This window comes from Dipodomys spectabilis, unplaced genomic scaffold (assembly GCF_019054845.1).
Source record: "Dipodomys spectabilis isolate Male_0828 unplaced genomic scaffold, ASM1905484v1 ptg000136l, whole genome shotgun sequence".
NCBI lineage: Eukaryota > Metazoa > Chordata > Mammalia > Rodentia > Heteromyidae > Dipodomys > Dipodomys spectabilis.
Window position 1 is genome coordinate 6,734,213 of NW_024870813.1, and position 21,919 is coordinate 6,756,131.

A 21,919-nucleotide genomic window follows, 5' to 3' on the forward strand; every position below is an offset into this window, starting at 1 on the left:
TCACTGGAAGAGGTGGTCCTTGGAGATCTGTTACCCTTAGCCACTTCCTGTCACCTTCTGCCCCACTTCCTGTCTGCCATGATGTCAACTGCTCTATTCTGCCCATGCTCCACAGCCATGATGTCCAGAAACATGGAGCCAAATTACCAGACACTGAACTCTCCTCCTAAACCATGAGCCAAAAGAAATCCTTTCTCCTTTAAGTTGTTTCCGTCAGGTATTTCTTCACAGTAACATAAAAGTAGCTAATTCTGAAAAACGGCCCAACTAAGATTTTTATGGCAGGCAATAAGCAGTGGCAGAAAAAGACCCCTACCCAAACCTAACTCTATGGTGTGATCAGAAATGCTGGAGATTAAGGATCTGTGCCCTCTCCCCAACCCCCAACCCCCAGTCAGATCTGTGGAATGTTAAACCCTGGTATGGTGGGATCAGGAGCTGGAACTGGGGCCTCTCGAAGGAGATTAGGTATCAAGGGTAGTGTGGAAGGGTAGAATGGAATTAGTGCCCAGCGAAATCACTATGTGGGAATTCAGTGAGGAGATGCCATGAACAGACCCCAAAAGCAGCCCCTCACCACACACTGAGCCTTCTGACACCTTGATCTTGGATTTCTAGCCTCTACAACTGTAAGCAATACATTTCTGTTGTTTAAACCACTCCAGCCTATGGTCATCTGTTATAGCAGCCTGAACAGACTGAGACACAACCTAGACCAACACATACACACACATACACACACACAGATGGTAATGGAGCACAAGTCCCACAAGTGTCCCAGCCCTCCATAGCTGTCAAATCTCTCCACCTGAGACAGGACAACTTGAGGAAATGAGACCTGGTAAGGCAACTCAGAAATATGGTATTTAGAAACATATAAATGCCCTCTTTGCTTCAAAGTGACACAACAGAATGCATTCCTTCCTGAGAGATGCATTTCTCACTCCAAGAATTACCACTTGTCTGACAGGATAATATGCCTTCCTGAGAAAAACGCTTCCCCAAAACTTAAGCAACCTCCTACCAAAATGCAGATAACAGAGTGCCTTCCTTATCTCAGGGATAAGGATCTGTTTTACGGCAGGATGCATTCCTACCTGGAAGAAATGCCTCATAAACATCCAGAAACTCAGAAAGTAAGATCAGAAGTGATAAAAGCAAAGATAAACACCTAGCTTTGCATAACTTTGAAGCCAGAACCCCTCTGCCTCTACCATATAAATACCCCTAACAGCCAAGGAGCTGATGTGTCTCTCTCTCATCTCCCTTTGAGAGCATCCACACTCTGTTAAGAGTGTGCCTCTGCCCCTTCTGTTTGCCTGTCTGCTTTTTGTCTGCTTGCTTACTTACTCCACCAAGTTTTCTTACCATCATGACTTGTTCAGAAATTTTTATTCTATGATCAGAGTCAAGGGTCCTAAATGAAGAGTCCCTGCTTCTAAAGGGACTCCACTAACCCTCACCCGTGTCCGGTGACATACCCACGGCCCACTACACATCCCAACCCAGTTGCTCTCAGGTCCTCCAGGCCTCAGGGAGGCCCCACACCCCCAAGCCCTGCAGCAGTCCATTACTGTCTGGACAACACAGTCCTTCAAATGTCAGGCTTGGAAGGGAGCCCTCACCCATCTGGTGAGAGGCAGAGGCTGAGCAGCTATCTCAGGCCACACGACCTAAGCAGCCCAAATGCTGGCTCATACACGATGTCTAAGCCAGGTTCTCTGTAGGCCTGCCTACCACTTCCACTCACTTCCCCATACTCTAAACCACTCTCCATCTTTGCAAAGCCTTGTCTTCTCTGTCAGAAACCACCAAAGTCACAGGACAGTCACAAGAGCTTTCCTCATTCTGCAGCCCACACACTTTGATATCATCGTCCAACCCTGCTGCTGGGCGGCCAGGGTGATGCACAGGCTTTGGAATCCAGTAACAAGGATTACAGTTCTAGCTCTATCGCTACTGTTCACTGTGTGAACTTGGGTGTTAGGTCTCCCTGGGAAGGCTGCTTTTCTCTACCTGAGTCTGTGTGTGAATCTGCACAAAGACTCCCCTCCCTCCATTTTCTTTGCAAGACCCCACATACCCTACTCTAGAAGTCTCAGACCAACACCTGTGTTGCCCAGGTGGCTGGCACACCTGGGAGCAGTTACCTCCCCTTTCCCTGAGGTCACATCCCGGACAGCCCCAGTCATGCCTCCTTCAGGCTGTGGGAGATTCTCAGACTCTGGGGTCACATCTGCATCTGTCACGTCCATACCTTCTCTCCACCCCCTCCCACTTAACCCCAACCCCACAAGATGTTGGCCCTTTTTCTGTGTACCACATGCAGGGCCAACAGTTTGGCCTAAAGACTGTGTGGTAGCTTCCTTTCAATAGACCTAACCAAAAATATCCATGTACAAATATCCATGTACAAAACTATCCACCATGTTGCTTGTTAGCAAAGCAAGTACTTATGCTAGTAATCTGCACTTGTTCCTAAGAAGCATTAGCCTGGAAACCTAACCTTCCCATTTGCTGAACATTCCTCCCAGGACACCTGAATGTCTGTAAACCTTCAGGTTCTCTGTAGAGACATGACTTGCCCCGCTTAGATTAAGCAGAGGACTGAATGCAGTCTCTGCAAAGCACAGGACAGTTACCTTCACTCCCACTTCCCTAGGGGCCAGGGAGGACAAGCTCAGACACATGGGTATGAAGGAATAAAGGATCACTGAGAGGCATGTGCACATCTGCCAAGTGACCAAACACAGTGGTGGGAGACCTGGAGCAGCCATGAAGGTGACAGAGCCCCCAGGATGATGTTAGTCTGGAGAAATAGTCCAAGGCAGGGCCCTTTTAAGTCTGAGACTAGGCCACCACTAGGTACCTTGGTTGGATCCTCCCAAAATAGCCCAGATGGCATACACCCCACCCCTAGAACCTGAGAATGCTACCCGCATGGATAAGAGACTGTCCAGATACAAGGGAGGGGACACCGGCCTAGATCATCCAGATAAACCCAATTGTGAAAGTCCTGAAAGCAGAGACTCCTGACTAGGACAAAGATGTGAAGGATGAGACAGAGCATGAGGACAGATCCCTATAGAGGAAGGGCCACAGACAGGACCAGGGATGGCCACTGTAGCTGGAAAGCAGGTTGAAGCATATGTTCCTGGAGCCCCCAGAGAGGTTGCAACCCTGCCAACAACTTGAATAGAGCACCACAAGGCTAGACAGAGATAAAACTGGAAACCAGCTACGGTTCAATCCAAAACTAACTTCTGGTCCAGCAGTCCTACCGGTGGGCCACACAGAGGGAAGTTGAGAACAGATGTTGGCACACCCACATTCATGGCAGCACCTGCCACTACAGTCCTCGGTAGAGGTGACCCAGTGTTCACACACGGGTAGTGGACAAGGAAACTGTGGCCTGCCCACACCATGGACTATTATTCAGGAAGGAAATGCAAGGACTAGGATTGTAGCTTGGTGGTAGAGCATTTGCCTAACATATGCAAGGCACTAGGTTCCATTCAAAGAACATGAAAATTGAAGGGAAAAAAAGGGGGCTGGTTGGAGACATGGCCCAACTGATAGAGAGCTAGCCAATGAGGGAGTATCAGGTACTGAGTTCAAGTCCCAGTCTCAAACCAAAAAAAAAAAAAAAAAAAGAAGGAATAAAATTCAAACATAAGCACAGCATAGTTGAACATTAAATGCATTATGCTAAGTTTTAAAAGCTAGCCACAAAAGGACAGACACTGCTGACTCCATCTAAGATTTAGAGAAGAAAGGGGAATGTTGCTATCAGAGGTTGGGCACAGGAGATGAAGAGTTTGTGTGAAATGGGGACCTGTGCAGTCATGAAACTTTAAGACTTGTGACGGTGATGGTTGGTCCCAGAGGAGTGTGAATGCACTTAGTGCTACTGAACAACAAACCTCAAAGAAAAGTGGCAAATTTTATGTCATGTGTATTTTGCATGGGAACTGGGTGCTGGTGGCTCACACCTGTAATCCTAGCTATTCGGGAGGCTGAGATCTGAGGATCATGGTTAAAAAATCAGCCTGATCAGGAAAGTCTGTGAGACTTATCTCCAAGTAACCAGCCAAAAAAACCAACAAAAACAAAAAACCCAGAAACTGAAATGTAGCTCAAGCGGTACAGCACCACCCTTGAGTGAAAAAGCAAAGGGAGAAAATAAGGCCCTTGAGTTCAGTGTTCAATGAGTTTAAGCCAAAGTGTGGAATAATTAATTAGAACAGGAGCAGAAAACAATCTAGCAGTGGCCATGTCTTCTTTTTCCCCTCTAGATCCTTCCACTGAGATCTCTGCCTTGTGGACAAACTGACATAGCTCAGCCAAGTCTCCTTTGACAAGAAAAGCATTAAATCAAGATCATAAAATAAGAAGAAAAAAAAAACTTTCAACAATAAAAGAGGGACCTGGTGTTTGCTCTCTGGGCGTGCCCAGGGATAAAAGCTCACCAAACAACTGGTTCACCAGCACTGTAGGTCACCATGAGTCACCACAGGTAATGGGACTCCAGGGTGGGTTGTGTGTGTCCAGGCCACACTCCCAGGCAGTGATGCAAATGGATCCAAGGAGGGAGTGATGAGTAAGTGAGCAGGGCAGGGCAGTTATCTGCATGGGACAATCAAAGGTGGCCCCTCAGGGGTGACTCAGGTCACTCCCACCCAGCACTACATACAAAGGACAACCGGGGAGGGAGAAGTGACATGCCGTGGTGACACAGAAGACCCGAAGAGGCGAGTTCTGAACCTCCCACAACCCACACCAGAGCTCATGCTACAAAGGGCATGGCAGTGGCTCAGAGCATCAAGGGGAGCAGAGCCACTTCCCAGGACATTTCTTTTGGTTCCTCTATCACTGTGGCTGACAGTTCTAGCATGGCTCACTGCCTAGGACATCAGCACAAGTGAAGAGAAACTGAGGGCAGAAGAGGCCTCTTGGCCTTAAACCCTGGCCCCCCCCCCAGCCCAGCTTCTCAACAGCTCTTCCTGTAAACAGCAAAACACCACAGAACACCTGAGGGCAGCTTCCCACAACAAAGGGAGAAGCAAGCAGGACACCTGTGGCTCACGCCTGTAATCCTAGCCACTCAGGAGGCTGAGATGTGAGGACCCTGATTTGAAGCCAACCTAGGCTTCTGTCTGTGAGATTCTTATCTCCAATTAACCAGCAAAAAGCTAGACTGGAGTTATAGCTCAAGTTGTGGAGTGGACCCTGAGATGGGCACCAGCTGGTATGATTCCATTTTGAGCTTTACTTTTGTTTTAGGGATTTTAGACTTGATGGGCCTAGTTCCAGAATGAAAAAAATGCATCTGGTCCCCCCTCCCCTGAACAACCTACCCCATCCTTGATTGTTGGGTTAAAGACTGATCCATAAAACAGAGAGGTTGTAATCTGGCTCCAACTGGCAACACCACGTGTTTACGGTAAACCCTGCCTTTTGCATGTGCTTACGGTAAGCTCCACCTATTGGCCACCTGTGTGTGGTCTGGTATGACTATACAATCCTTTGTGTGTTACGATCCCATTGGTCACCTGCGCGTGACAGGGCTCGACCTCATGGATTTTGCCTTTAAAAACCAAAGAATGGGGGCTGTTCAGGCTCGCAGTATCAGCTCCCGAGCTAGTGCTGCAGCCCTGAGCGGTCAGTGTAGGAAGGAACCTTCTCAATAAAGTTGCTTCTTTGTTAACAACTTTGTTGCGGTGGTCTCTGTTACTCTGGATGACTAGGTGGGCTTGCCTGCCTGAGTAGGGGTCTTCTTACTACAGTTGTAGAGCCTAAAAGCCAAACAAGAGCAGGAGACCCTGAGTTCAATCAATTCCCAGTGCTGCCTCCTCCCCTCCAAAAAAGAAAGAAAGAAGCAAAAACAAGAACAGGAGCAAAGGAAGAAGAGACACTGATGAGATGTAGTGAAGAAATACGTAGTTAATATCCTGACACATAAAACATTGCATTCATAAAAAAACAAGATGTTATTTTTAAAAAAGTGATCAGTAAAGTCTCTTGAGAAATCAAAAAATACAAGAGTCTTATGCATATAATGTTAGCTCATGCTTATAATCTTAACTATGCTGGAGGCCAAGATCTGAGGATGGTGGCTTGAAGCCAGCCTATATGGGAAAATCTGTTAGACTTTATCTACAATTAACCACCAAAAAGCCAGAAATGATGCTGTGGCTCAATGAGGTAAAACACTAGCCTGAGCACAAAAACTCAGAATAACACCAAGGCCCTAAACCCCAGGACCAGCAAGGGGGGGGAAGGGGGTATTTAAAAATGCAACTGATTGGTTAGAAGACTAGGTCAAGAAAAGAGAGCAAAAACAACTGTTCACAATAGCTAGGATATGGAAACAACCCAGATGCCCCACCACAGATGAATGGATCCAAAAATTGTGGTATCTATACACAATGGAATATTATGCAGCCATTAGAAATGACAAAATAATGGCATTTGCAGGGAAATGGATGGAGCTAGAAGAAATCATGTTGAGCGAGGTAAGCCAAGAGCAAAGAGGCAAAGGGTACATGGTCTCCCTGATAAGTGGATGTTAAATCGTAAATGTTAGGTGATACGACAAAACTAACAGGACTTAAGAAACAAAGAACTCCCACTCATCTGGTCGAACCACTACTAAATATCCCCATGCTGCTGATCACATATATGGTATATAACATGTGAACACCGTTATATGTTACAGACTGTGATAGACAATTTGCTCCAGGAAAGCTAGAATGAACTTGTGACTTTAAATGAGCATCATTATTCCACAATACTGTGAAATTCCAGAAATTATGTAATCACTTAATCACAATAAAAAAAAAAAAGAACCTCGGGGAAGGGAGGGAGGGAAGAGATGGTAGGGGGAAAACAATGGAGGGGGTAACAATGTTCAAGAGGAAGTGTACTCATTACCTCACTCATGTAACTGTAACCCTCTGTATAGTATCTTTACAATAAAAAATAATAATAATAATTAAAAAAAAAAAAGAAAAGAGAGCAAAAACAAACAAAAAAGTCAAGCAGGTAGTTAGGAGCTGTGACTCACGCCTGTAGTAGTCCCAGCTACTCAGGAGGCTTGCAAAATCAGCAAGACCCCATCTCAACAAATGAGCAAGGCATGAAGGTTCATGCCTCCCCATGTGAGGCTAGCCCCAGAGAAATAAAACAAGAAACACCTTACCTCTAATTCACTGAACTTCAGACGGATTCAAAACAAAACAAAGAAAACAAATAAATTAAGGACATGAAATACACAGAACCCCACAAACAAGAAATTTAACACAGAAAACAGTAGAAGGAATTCCTAGGATGACAGCTGAGCAGTAGACTTAAGGAACAACTTGCCTGGCTTGTAGCAAAGATATGCAAAAAAACAAAAGGAAAAATAAAAAAATCAAATCAAATGAATTCCAAGAAATGGAGACGAGGTTTTTTTTTTTCTTTGTTGTTGTTGCAACTTTTCTTTTCTTTCTTGTTTATGTCTTTGGGAGGGTAAGAGAAGGGGGACAGAAATAAAGGGGCAAAGGGTGAACACATAAATGCAGCAGTACTCACTAGGACACTAGGTTGAAAATGAACTATACAACTTGTAGGTGGGGACGGGAGGGGAAAACTGGGAGAGAACAAGGGAAGGGGTGACATTGGCCACAAAGAAATGACAAAAGTCATTACCTGACTTATATAACTGTAATCCCTCTGTATGCCACCTTTATAATAATAATTTAAAATAAATAAATCAAGCAAGACCGAAGGTGTCAGTAATAAGAAAACATGGTGACAATATGTCACCATGGTAAGTTACCTGGCAGAGCCCTGAACAGTATCACTTATAGCCATCATAAGCAAGCCTTAAATATTGATGTGTCTATTGATTCCTTCTCTAAGCAGAAAATCAACACATGTCTGCCTTGATATGAAACAGTAATATAAGCCTATTAACTCGAGATAAAGAGGTTGTTAAAACTGAGTAAATGTGGAATGAGGGGGAAGGGAAGGATGTTTTCGGGACAGCTGGCTTCATTATAAGCCTTTCCAAACAATGTATTTGATCTCTTTCATTTTTTAATTATGAAATGTTTTACAATGCAGTAATAAGACACACAAGTTAAAAAGCATAAAATAAATCCAGTGCCCTTTATCATCTTATTTTAGAACCAGATGACTATCAGTACAATTGAATTACAGCATCAAATTACTTTCTGAAAAACAAAACAAAACAATAAACATATTTTTAGGTGAAAGTTAAAGTACCTTTTGCTTTCCATGTCAGTTTCTCCCAGCTTCACCCTTACTAGGCTGGCACTCTACCAAGTGGGCCATGCCCCAACCCAGCTTTTTGCTGGTTATTTTGAAGATGGAGTCTGGTATACTTTTCTGCCTGGGCTGTGCTTTGCACCTTGATACTCTGGATCTCAGCTTCCCAAGTAACCAGAATTACAGACATGGACCACCAGTGCCTGGTTAGTCTCTGCATGTTTTAGCAGCAACTGTGAGACAAGGCAAGCTTATATAATTTTAGGGAAAGGGGATACAATACACCTTCCTGATGCAAGAAACTAGTGCCCAGCAGAGCCCAGTGAGGACTTTTATCTTCACCATGATTCTGCTTGGGCTCAGGGAGGCCCCAGGACTGGGCTGGACATCCCAAGGGGGGCAGGGGAGGGGGAGGGGGCAAAGGCAGTCCAGACATGCACCAGGCTCTCCCTCTGGCTGGGGAGGTTAACCCAACTGCATTTCCAGGAACACACACATGCAACAGTGATTATGAAACTTGTCTCCTGCCCAGCTTTATGCTGGTTATTTTGAAGATGGAATCTGGTAGAAAGACCTAGCTGGCTCTAGGTTCATTTGCAGGGCACAGGGGCAAAGACTGAGAAGCCAGGAAATGCATGGGGAGCGGGAGGGGAAGGGGAGATTCTGAGCAGACCGGAGTCTCCTCCAGGCTTCTCTGTCTCACCTATCTGGGCAGCTGGAGCCCCATGAAATTCTGGCAGCTCACTGTGGTGTGTGGGGGCAGAGAAGGGGTACAACAAGTGCTGCAGAAGAGACATTGAGCTTTACATCTTTCCAGAAATGGAACAACAGAAGCTAGGAAGCTGAGCCAGCTCTCCTCTACTGAGGAGTGATCCAGGGTCCCACTCACAGGTCTATCAACCTCCCCAGAAGCTCAGCCCCTCAAAACAGAACAGTCAAGGGTCCATTCCAGTGGAACCTTGCCCAGAAACTTCAGAAACTTCTTTCAAATACTTTTGAGGAGCATGCTTTGAAACCAGCCTGGGCAGTAAAGTTTATGAGACTCTTATCTCCAGTTACCAATCAAAAGTGGAGCTGTGGCTTGGGTTGTACAGTGCTAGCCTTAAATGGAAAAGCTAGGGGACAACACCCAGGCCATGAGTTCAAGCCTTAGTACTGGCACCAAGAAAAAAAGTTTCTTTCCAAAGGCAGATCTTCCAGTGGTGACACAAAGCCCCTGGCCAGCTCCGTTCATGAGAGGTCCTGGAAAAGCCACAGATACACTACAGGTGGACCGGCCCTCTGTGGCTAGTATCCTGAGCCACCAAGAAATGGCAGAACTGGTATGACAGGAAAAAAAACAATGTCCTTCATTCAGCCAAGCTCAGCAAGTTCCGTCTCTAGACTTCTGCCCAGATGCTGTGACTGGTCCAGGGAGGGAGGTAGGATGCCACCTCTTTCAGGATGCCTACCGTGCTCTCCCCACTCACAATGATGCCTCTTCCAGGGCCTCTTCCAGCACTCAGCCTAAGATGTTCACTAAGTCCTCCAGTGTGCCCCTTGTCCTAGCCCCGGGATGGGTACATGCTACCCCACTATACTACCTCACTGGCCTCCTAGAGATACCAGAGAAACACACAGGCACCTTCACTTGACAAACAAGGCAACACGGAGGCTGAGAAGCCAGCACCAGACCTCCAATGAGATAGTCGGTGCTGCAGGCTACAGGTCAGGCCTATGTCTCTCACTGACACTTAGCACCGTGAGATCCTCGACACATAGTGCCTCCTGCCAGGAACCCCAGTATAACCTGACTTGCCTCTCCATATCCTGAAAAGCACCGGTTCTGATGGCCTGTGTGTAGACACCTCTCTCCTTCCCTCCATGCAGGAATTTTGGGAGCTGGCAGGGTATGTGAACATCCCAGCGCTGCTAGACACAGGTGGTAACACCCTATGTCCTGCCCTACAAGGCCCAGCCTCACCAGGTCACAGAGGCAAGCCAGGGAGCCCTGGGGCAGCATTTCACCAACTCTGACTGCATTTTCCCAGGCACTACACAAAGAGCCAACAGAAGGTGCTGTCATACATTCACCTCCCCACCCACATGCCAGGAATTAAAAACAGTGGCACCTACATCAATCATTAGCCAGACGGTGTGGCAGACTCTGCCCTCTAAGGGCAGGCACGTGGGGAGCCCAGCCTGGAGAAATCCAGGGCAGAGCATGCTGGAAGAGTGGCCTTGGGGTCAGCCCTTTGGGGAAGCCCTGGACACTGCCTGTGGCCAGATACTTCTTAGCAATCAAAAGTCCACCCCAAGCCCAGTTATGGTGGTTCATACCTGTAATTCTAGCTACACAGGAGGCTGAGATCCAAAGATGGTGGTTTGAAGCCAGCCCCATCAAGAAATCCCATGAGACTCTTACCTCTAAAACTATGAAAACAAAGTCAGAAGTAGAGCTGTGTGTGTGTGTGTGTGTCTCAAATGGTAGAGCATTAGCCTTGAGAGCAATAAAGCTCAGAGACAATGCCCAGGCCCTGAGTTCAAGCACAAACAATAAAAATAAGAATAAAATGTCCACCCCACTGGCATGTGGACTACATGGGGATCCTAACACGGGGCTACATGGGGCTGTCATGACCCCATTTGCTTCAACTGTCTTATTTTACTTGGGCAGGAGCTGGGGCCTAGGGGACAGGAAGAGACAGCCTGAGGCCTCAGGCTGGTTAGGACAGGGCTTGGAACCATTGCTCAGGTCTTCCAGCCAACACACTCTGGCCCAGGCTGGTCCCTACTACATGGTACCTCCTGGGCTCCATCTCAGCCTTCCATTCTGGACAGGAACTCTGGAGATGTACAGCTGATCCTGGGAATGCCACCATGAGGGTGTGCGTGCTGCCCATCCCATAATCCCACACCACCCAGTCACTCACTGTTCCCTCCAATTCACCTCCCTACAAGCTGATGGCCACAGATGAGAACAAAGGGAAGGCAGCCACTGCACACATCTCCCAGGGGTATAAGGTACTGCTCTGGCTGGAAGCCCTAGCTCAGCCAGGGCATGCAGGACGTTCACAGCCTCTGTCCCTAACTCACTTGGAAAGAGTCGCCTATAGGGTCATCTGTAGGGCTGCAGAAGGCTAGCTGGGAGGAATCAGCACCACAAGATACTCCCCCATCCCAAAGCTGGCTCTTAAAGAGGTCGCCCTATCCCATGGGGCTGGGAGACATGGAGTGGCTCCAGGGCCGAGCAGATGGCTGCCAGTCCTGGCCTTGGGGAGCAGGCAGATGACTCTCTGAGCAAAAGCAAGGAAGCAGAGGCCTACTAGCCAGCTCACCAGCCCACAGGATGGAGCTGCCCGGCTGCAGGGCTGAGCTGCTGGCACAGTACTGTCATGACACACAGTTTCCACTTCCCAGCCCAAATAACACTGGCGTGGCCAGTGGCATGACTGATACATATAGGAGGAGTTTCAAATTAAGGAGAACTGTGGGTGGTGTTCCAGAATCTTCTAGCTGTCACCCCTCAACCATCTGCCCTGTCATGCTTTGGGTACAGAATGTTTTGCAGTAGCCCTATGCCAGTACCATGTTGCCAGTCTCCCTGGCGACTCAGCAGAGCCCTGTCAGTGGATGAGTGAGCTGTCTGTCCTGTCCCACTCAGAGAAGGGAAGAATGGAGAAAAGAAAGAAGGAAGGAGAGGGGGAAGAAGGGAGGGAGAGAGAGAAAGAAGGGGGGAGGAAGGAGAAGAGAGATTCACTACCAAACCTACATCCTATTTCAGGTGGGATGAGAAAAAGGAATGAGAGAAACAGAAAGAACATAGCAAAAATTAGGAATGGAAGGACTCTACTTCAAGTATATGAAATCAAGCCTCTTCACTGTGTGAACAGGCTTAATTCCTGAATCAAAGAAAAACCACCAAGCAAGGTTTGTTGTTGTTAATGACTTCTGCAATCCTCTCTCCCTCCATTACCTGCCCCACAGGTTGATGGTAAGAGAAACAAAGGTCCAAGATAGCAGTTAGAAATATCAGCACTCAAAGGAAGTTGAAGGCTGGTTGATGATCCTGCCTCTGCAGACGCAGGGCTTTTCCCATCATTTGCCTTTAATACAACTCACGACAATGCAGGACCAGCAAGGCTCAGGCCGTCCTATTCCACTGAGATATTTTATGAGCTAGCTTCAACACAAGCAAAGAGTGAGATTCTGAGGGACAGTCTCTAATGTTCAGACCCAAAAACCTTTGTGTACTTACCACTTTATCACTCCCTAGAAAAACAGAGCAATCCCATCTCGTTGCCTCAAAGAGGAAGGAAATGTGAAAGAGCCAGTAAGAGCTGTCCAAATCCTTGGGTCTAAAAGAAAGGGGCCCTAAACTGCAAAGAGAGAAACGAGGTTCTGCTATGGTTTGTCCGCCAAAGATTCACCTGCAGAAAGTTTGTTACCTAATGTAATGAAGTCATGGGCCCTTTAAGGGGTGCGACCTAGTGAGAAGTGGTTAGGTCACTGGGACTACCTGAGTTACTGTGAAAACTGGCTACTCTAAATCCTCTGTCCAGCCTCTGTCGTGCACGTTTCCCCTTGCACATGCTAGCTTCCCCTTCCCCTTGCAATGCTGTGACATAAGCAGATGCAATGCCACACTTCGGCAGCTCCAGAACTAAGAACTAAATGAATCTCTTTACAAATTATCCACATTAGCTTTTGTTATAACTGCAGAAAACGCACTGAAAGCTATCTCCAGGCTATGTCCCTGGAGTTTGTTGGCAAACCTCTAGAGCAGTCATGGAAGGAGAGCCTGTGATACTCAGCAGGCTGAGAAGAAGCCAGACCTGACTTCTAACTACTCCATCTCAGCCTGAGCATCTGAATCTTGCTATTTTTATAGAATGTACTTATTCCTTTCTCTTTTTCTTGCTTGTTTTTAAGCCAGTTGTTATATAGCCCAGGCTGGAATCAAACTCACAGTTTCTCCTGCTCAGCATCACAAGAGCCAGAATTATAGGCAAGCACCACTATACTCAGCTCACGTGTACTTGTTTCTTAATTTTAGGACTACAAAGGAAAGGAATTCTCTCAGATCCTTGGCCATATGTTTTTCCAAAACAGAGATAATATAAAATTTAAGACCGAAAGCGTTAAATAATCAACAAACTAAATAATAACACAAATTATGATCCACAAGATTGATAAATCTGTAAACATTAACATGAAAACTAGTTCATAAAGCCATAGAATTCCTACCAAGTACAAGTAGAATCTGACTTAGGAAAGAATTATAGTAAGCAATTTTAACATATGGCTTAGAATTGGACTCATGTATATCTAAGGATAGGAAGGACAAGCCTTTGTCCTACAGAGAACATATTTTCTTCTTTTATGAATCTTTTTTTTAGTTTGCCGGTACTAGAGCTTGAAATCAAGGGCTCTATCCCTGACCTTTTTATTTTTAGCTCAAGGCTAGTGCTTTATCATTTCAGGCTTTTGGTGATTAATTGGAGGTAAAAGTCTCACAGACTTTTCTGTCCAGGCTGGTTTGGAACCATGATCCTCAGATCTCAGCCTTCTGAATAGCTCGGATTACAGGCGTGAGCCACCAGCAGCCAGCTTAAAGCCATGAAAGCCTTTAAGATCTACAGTTAACCACACAGAAAAATTTAGTTTGATACAAACAGATCTTCGCAGTTCACATCCACTATGTGCCAGCACTATGCCAGCACTCAACAATGAAACAGAATCACACTCTCCATGACTCCATCTACCTACTGGAAAATTCAGGATCCCACCTTCTAAATAATTCTGTATCAAAACTCTTTTGTGGGGGCTGGGAAGGTGGCTCAGTGGCAGAGGGCTTGCCTTGCATGCATGAGGCCCTGGGTTCGATTCCCCAACACCACATAAGCAAAAAGAAAAAAAGCTGGAAGTGGCGCTGTGACTCAAGTGGTAGAGTGGTAGCCTTGAGCTGAAAAGCTGAGGGACAGTGCCCATGCCCAGATTTCAGGCCCCACAACCGGACCCAAAAAAAAAAACAAAACAAAACAAAAAGAAAAACAAAACTCAACTCTTTTGTGGGAACTAGAGAGGTAGCTCAAGTGGTAGAACACAAGCTGTAAACAAAAAAGCGTGTTCTCTCTCTCTCTCTCTCTCTCTCTCTCTCTCTCTCTCTCACACACACACACACACACTTTGCAAGATAACTAGCAAGTAATGGGAATGGTAAGCACTTGATATGAAAGCCCTCAGATTTTGAGCCCTGCATGGTTTCCAAATTTTTAAGGCTAAAAATAAATAACCACGATCATTAAAAAACAAATTAAAAATCCCTAACTACAAAAAAAACGAAGAACAGATACGACAAGTATTCAAAAAGGAGCAATGAAATAAACCAAAAGGAGAATGAAGTGAATGACCAATGAAAAGAAAAAAATAAAAACTCAGAAAAATGTATAATTCCACTGTATCCAGTTACAATCCCATTCCTAACAGCATAAAAATGCAAAATCTTCCTGAACACATCCGGGAACGTTCCAATCAGGCTGTACCCCAAAGTCAAAACTGAAAACAGTAACTGATCTAAAACACCTATTAGGGAGGGTAGAGTTTGAATAAATTATGGTAATTCCACACTAAGAGCATTCCACAACCAGTGACCTGGAGCACAGTCACCCAGAGTTACTGTCGTGATAAACAAATCACACATACACAAGCTGCAGGGTGAAGTTCAGGCCACACTGCATTTTGTAGACAGAGCAACCTCTGACGGCATATGTCTGCAGAACATGGAGACGGAAGAAAGAAGTGGGTGCCAACCGCAGCACCCACAGGCCAACTCCTAGGAGCTCAGGGAGCTGTGGGGTGAGGTGAGGAGACACAACATTCTCTGAGATACCCTCCCCCATCAAAGCCTGTCTGCCCATGGAACCCAGTAGATGAGTTACCTGCCACTTCTCACCCATGTGTTCCAGTCCAGAGCTTGGAACCACGATCCAAAGATCTCGGCCTCCTGAGCAGCTAGGATTATAGGCGTGGTCTCTGTTCTCATCCTCACATCTAAACATCGCTGCTAAGGCAGCCCCATTCCTCCTTGCCACTGACCACTGCACCAAGCCGCCACTGGCCACACAGTCCCACTGAGGCAGGCTGGCCCTGGCTCCTGGCTCCCCTCCTGTCATGGCTTGTCTTCCTTCCTTCGGCTGTTTGAGGCCAGTCCTTGACTTCAAATATAAATACAGTCCAGACAGAAACAGTACATGTTTTCTCTCCTAAGTGGAAGGGACATCCACATTCTAAACGTATGAAAACAGATAGAGGTCATATACCTATGTACAAAAATGGACACAAATATGGTATATACAGGGGTGGAGTCCCATGGTGTGACTTGTTTAAAACACTTAGAGTTTAACATAATGAACACCAGGAAGCTGAAACATGCTGCGGGGTGGAGCAGATGAGTGAAGAGAGGCAGGGTGGGTGAATACCATCATTACATTCAATGTACATAGGTGAAAATGTACATTGCGGGGGGGGGGGGGGGGGGTCCTTGAGGGGTTGAACGAGGTTGAGAATGATGGAAGGGATGACAGTGATCAAGATGCATGGTGCTTATAAACTGACATGTCACACAGAAACCCTTTGTACAACTCCTTAAAAAAAATAAAGGGGCTGGGAAGGTGGCTCAGTGGTACAGTGCTTGCCTTGCATGCCTGAGGCCCTGGGTTCGATTCCTCAGCACCACATAAGCAAAAAGAAAAAAGCCGGAAGTGGCGCTGTGGCTCAAATGGTAGAGTGCTAGCCTTGAGCTGAAGAGCTGAGGGACAGCACCCAGGCCCAGAGTTTAGACCCCACTACCAGACCAAAAAAAAGAAAAAGAAAATAAATAATGTCTATCTACCCAGACAACTCCTGTGCCCCAGACCCAACTACCTGGTGTCTAGGGCACCTCAGAAGCAACATATTTCTCCATCTTCAAACCCCATTCTCACCCAGTGACCCAGTGTCCTATGTCTTATGGAGGTGTGTGTGTGTGGGGGGGGGGGGTTTGCGGGTCTTCCCTTTTCGTTCCCATAGCACAGAGCCAGGCAAACAATAGGGGCTCACTTAGGAAGAACTCACTTGAAAATCTGTGACCTGTTTTTTCTTTTTTTTTGGTGCTGGTACTGGGCTTGAACACAAAGCCTGGGTGTTGTCCCTTAGCTTTTTCACTCAAGGATAGCACTCTACCACTTGAGCCACACTTCCATTTTTGGCTGGTTAACTGGAGATAAGAATCTCATGGACTTTCCTGCCTTGACTGGCCACCTCCTGAGTAGCTATGATGACAGGCGCGAACCACCAGTGCCCAGCTGGTCAGCTACTTCTAAAATATAGCCATACCCTTTTTAGTGGACACAGTAAGCTTACATCTGCTATCAGTAGCAGTGTTTCACCAACAACCTTTTCCCCAGAGATGCTTCACCCCAGGCTGAATGAGCCATGTCTGCCTCCCTCCCTGTGAGCAGCTTCATTTCTCCCCTCTACCCCGCTGAATAAATGGTAGCCCAGTACTAATCTCCCAGTGCTCCAAGCCAGCCTCCCCCCATCCCAGGGGTGAGGCAGATCATCAGATCTATCCTGACTTCCCTCTCTTGTTTGCCCTTCCTTTCTCCAAAGGCCCTGAAAATGTGACACTAAGTGATCAAAGCCAGACTCTAACCACAGCACACATCACCTCAAGCTTCATGGTTCTATAACAAATGCACCCACAATACCAACACACACTCTTCATCACCCCCTCACTGAGCTCAAACCCCTTCTGCAAAGTGTCCCAGGATTATCGGTTTGAGGCAACCATTTGTCACTCAGAATATTAGGACCCTGTGGGCCTGTGATTGTCCACACGTTCGTGCTCCACCCCCCGCCCCCACATACACACAGATGAGAACTCAGCCAGATTCTTCAGTTGGCCCCAAACATTACTTCCTAGGGAAAATCAAGGCAGGGATCCTGCCCATAGCAAACAACCACTATTAGACCATTATTTCCTGAGTTACAGGAGTCAGGGTCAATAAACCTAAAGTGGATTGGTTCCAGTGGCAGCAAGAAAGTTCCTTTCTAAAAGGAGTTCAACACCTCCTTTACAATGGAAATTATTGGTTTGTACATTTACCTAAGAATGTTCTTATCTAGGTACCACTCAAATTCCTGAGGATCTGAGAAAGAACTGGGGGGGGGGGGGGGGGGATCAGGGTGTAGTGAAGTAAAACCCAAAGGCACTGGAGTGAATTCCTGCCTTAGATTCACAAGCACAGACACACCCATTCCCAAGGGACCCAGAACCAGGAACCGCTCCAGGCTCAAGGAAAAAGAAAGCAGCCAGGGAAAAAAAAAGAGCAAGAAAAGATGCTGGGCTTCTAAAATCCCAGAGAACCCAGCATGGATTCTTGCCCAGAATGAGTTTCTTTTCTGTTTTGATCTTGAGTTCCTTTTCTGGTCATCTCAAACTTCCCATTACCTTCCCTAGTCACATCATCAAGCATCATTAAATTAACCCTGGCCTTGTAGTTAGGAAAATGGAAACGGGCCCTTGCTGTCTTCCTGTCCTAGCTAAATAAACTCAAATTGTTGTACTTGACCTTTCAGCCTCTTTGAATCTAGATTTGCTTCCATCTTACCCTCCCTGCTTTCTTTCCTCTGTCTGTTCCGTAGAGCCAACACTTAACCAAGAAACACTACCTCCTTTGCTTGCCTCTCATTCAACTGACATTTCCCAAACATTTCACAGAGCAAGGCCCACACTGGGATCTTCCAGAGACCAAGAGATGATTAAGAAATAGCTCCTGCCCTCCAGAAAAAGAGGACAGGGCAGGGATTAAGACACGTAGACGCACAACTACTCCCCAAGGCCAGCCCTGAGAACTGGGACAGGTGCCAGGGAAGTGGAGGAGGGCAGTGTGTGTGTGTGTGTGTGTGTGTGTGTGTGTGTGTGTGTGTGTGTGTGTGTGTGTGTGTGTGTGTGTGCGTGCGTGCGTGCGTGCGTGCGTGCGTGCGTGCGTGCGTGCGTGCGTGCGTGCGCGCGCGCGCGCGCGCGCGCGCGCGCGCAGAACACGTCCCCTGCTCCTGCTGGGGAGGAGGCAGGTCCACAAAGTGAGGGAGAGAGGACAAGGGCAGTGTGTGCTGAGATAAGGAGATATACCTTCTCCTGTGTAGGAGGAGGAAGAACTACATACAGTCTTGAGATCTTCGGGTCTACAGTTGCAAGGAGACCACCAAGGAAAAAACATGCAAGCTCAGCACACTGCCTTTCAACAAACCTCAAGTTTTCACCAGTGAAGCACATTAACTTTTTTTGTTGTTGTTGTTCTGTACCTTTAACTTAGGGCCTGTGGGTCTTGTCTGCCCCTGAGCTTTTATGCTCAAGGCTAGTGCTCTACCACTTGAGTCATACCTCCACTCCTGGATTTTTGGTGATTAATTGGCGACAGGACTTTTCACAGACTTTTCTGCCTGGGGTTTGCTTCCACTGCAATCCTCAGATCTCAGCTCCAGAGTAGCTAGGATTACAGGCACAAGACACCATTAACTTTTACCTCGCTTTTTTTTTGGAGGAAGATTTTTGACAAAGCCAAGGGCAGAGAAACACGTGGCAGATCACACAACAATTTAAATAAGACACAATTTGACGATCACTCAGCACTGACTGGAAGCTTCTTAGCATCAGTGCAGACAATGTCATACAGGTGTGGGGATTTTTAAGTTTCGTTGTGAGATTTTGATTTTTTTTAATGCTTTCTTTCTTAATCATGCTTGGTCAAAACCATATGTAATAAATCCATAAATAAAGAGGACTTACTTTATTACTGGTAATAACAGTCTATTCCTTGGCACTTGTATCTGATTACTTATACACCAGTCCCTGCGTTGGGCACTTTATGCCTGAATAACATTCACAAAAGTACATTGCACAGTAGCTACCTGTTTGGCCTGGTCATACCTGAGCATGAGACAGGGGTTAAAAATATCAACTTAGGCTGGGGGCCAGTGGCTCTTGCCTGTAATCCTAGCTACTCAGGAGGCTGAGATCTGAGGATCACAGTTCAAAGCAAGCCCAGGCAGGTAAGTCCTTGAGACTCTTATTCCAATAAACCACCACAAAACTGGAAGTGGAGCTGTGGCTCAAGTGGTAGAGAGCTAGCCTTGAGCTGAAGAGCTGAGGGACTGTGCCCAGGCCCAGAGTTCAAGCTCCATGACAGACAAAACTAAATAAATACACACACACTCTCACACACACACACACACACACACACACACACACACACACACACACACAAACTTAGCAAACCCTTACGGAAGCCTATATAGTACAAATTACAGAATCATCTTCAAATCTCTAGATTTGGAAACCAGAGATCTGAGAATACTAAGAGATCAGTGAGCGATGCAAGTGCCCACCAGAGTGGGCATCCAGGGTGAGAAAACAGACTGGCCTTACCTACTCCCCCCTCCCACCTGTGGTCAGGAAACACAAGGAGCCCACCCAGGGCCTGGAAGGGAAGGCGCTCCGTTAATCTTCCTGGAACTGCCAGACACTGATTGTAGTGAGAAAAGACTGAAGGAACCTGAGAGCCAGCAAAGGGCAAGGACGATTAAATAGCTGGCCTTGCCCTGCAAGGCTCTCCTGGTAGGTGTGTGGGCCCGTCAGGGCAGATAGGCCAGAGCAGAGGGCAGCTGAGGGGAAGGCCTGTGGAGGGAATCGGGGGAGACGACAGCTACCAGGATGGATACTGGGGAATCTGTCCCCACACATCCGATCTGCTCAGAGAGGTCACTGAAGATTCCAGGGATTGGGACCGTCAGGCCCCGGAAGAAAATGTCTCCATCTCTGCGTCTACCCCTCCTCAGTCTCAGAGGAGGAACTTCCCAGCTCTCCTTGAAGCGCCTGGCCTGAGCTCCTGGGAAGGGAGGGCCGGCCAAGTCGGGACCCTGCCTGCCTCTGAACAGACCGCAACCTGGGCTCTGCGCCCTCCCCGCTCGGAAAGTTCCTGAAGTCCGCTGGCCCCGCGCACAAATCCCGCACCCACTCGGCACAACTCCCTCACGGTCTCTGGTTCCACCCGGGTGGGCCCTGAGCTTCCGACCCGGGCCGTGGGGGGGGGGGGGGGGGTCGGTCAGGCCGTCGGCGCCGCCGGGTGCGGAGCAACCAGGAAGCGCAGGGCCGAGCGGGGCGCGGGGCCGGGAGAGGCCGGGGACGCGGGCCGGGTCCCTCACTCACCTGGCCCCGGGGACGGCGACGCCCGGGGAGCGAGGAGCAAGCGCGGACCGGGGCAGCGGGACGCTCTCCGCGGACGGACGCCTAGGTGCTGCTGCGAACTCCCTCTCACTCGCGCTCTCCGACACCCGCGACCCGAGGGCGACGCGCCCGTCCTCGGGAGGGGCGGGAAGGCGGAGCCCCGCAGGCGGAAAACTCCCGGGTGCGGCCGCTCCCACGTGCCCCGGGGCGGAGTCTGACCTCACCACGCCCCCACGTGGAGCCGCGGGCCTTCTTGTGGGGGCGGGGCCTATTCAGACCACACCCCCCATGCGGGCGACTGCGGAGCTGCTCCTGGGGCTCTGGTCACGCCCCCACGTGTCAGTGGCTGCCTTCCGGGGCGTGGCTTGGGCGGTGACATGGGCGTGGCCAGCAGGAAAGACCTCCCTCCATCTGCTACCTGGATGCCCAGGATTTTCAGCTGCCTAGGGCTAATCGGGGAGGCACCTGGGCAGCGCCCCGACCCCACCTGGGCCCTGTTCTGCCCTGGGCTGCAAGAGTAGAAGGCATTCAGTCCGTGCATGTCGTTAGTGGCTCTTTTTAAAGTGAAGGAAACGTCCCACATTAAGAAGGTTACAGGCAGTATGGGAGGGGGTGGGGGAGCTTCCTGAGAGTGATGGTCTCCCCACCAGAACACAAAACCCCAGTGCACTCATGCATGCACATCAGACAAACCCCAAGAGAGGAACTGCTCCAGCATACAGACTAGTGCTCCCAAAAACTGTCAGTCATCAAAAAGGAAGTCTGAGACACTATCACAACCAAAAGGACTCTGAAGGAAATATTAAACTCTGGGAGCTCAGTGGTCTGAGTGCTTGCCTAGCATACATGAGGTCCTGAGTTCAATACCCACTAGTGGAAAGAAAGAAAAATCTAAAGAAACAGTTAAATATAGTATACTGGGGAGAAATATATTAGGTAAAAACTTAAGCTATCTTAATAAAACATTACTAACACATCAATATTGGTTCATTCCATTCTAGGGAAACAACATGCTAATGGGTGTTAATATCAGGTGAAATGGATTTGATGGCAACTTCTTGTGTTATCTTCACAATTTTTCTAAATTCAACTGTTCTAAAACTATTTCTTTATTTAAAAAAAAAAAAGAGATGATGTTGCCAGAATTGCTGGTGGCTCATCCCTGTAATCCTAGCTACACAAGAGGCTGAGATCTGAGGATTGTGGTTCAAAGCCAGCCCTGGCAGGAAAGTCCATGAGACTCCTATCTCCAATTAACTAACTAAAAACTGGAATTGGTACTGTGACTCAAATTAATAGAGCACTAGCCTTGAGCTCAGAAAGCTCTGATAAAGTCCCTGGGCCCTGAGTTCAAGCCCCATGACCTACCCCCTCCCCAAAAAAGCTGATGCATATAAT

The 21,919-nt window shown here is 47.6% G+C and overlaps 1 protein-coding gene across 1 annotated transcript in view; it reads right to left on the reverse strand.

Moving 5' to 3' along the window:
* Anxa11 (annexin A11) overlaps positions 1–20,653 on the reverse strand; it is a 47,237-nt gene extending 26,584 nt beyond the window's left edge. The window contains exon 1 of the mRNA XM_042690262.1: positions 20,504–20,653. The gene's annotated coding sequence lies outside the window, so the exon portion shown is untranslated. The remainder of the gene's footprint in view (positions 1–20,503) is intronic.
* Between the last annotated feature and the right edge of the window lie 1,266 nt (positions 20,654–21,919).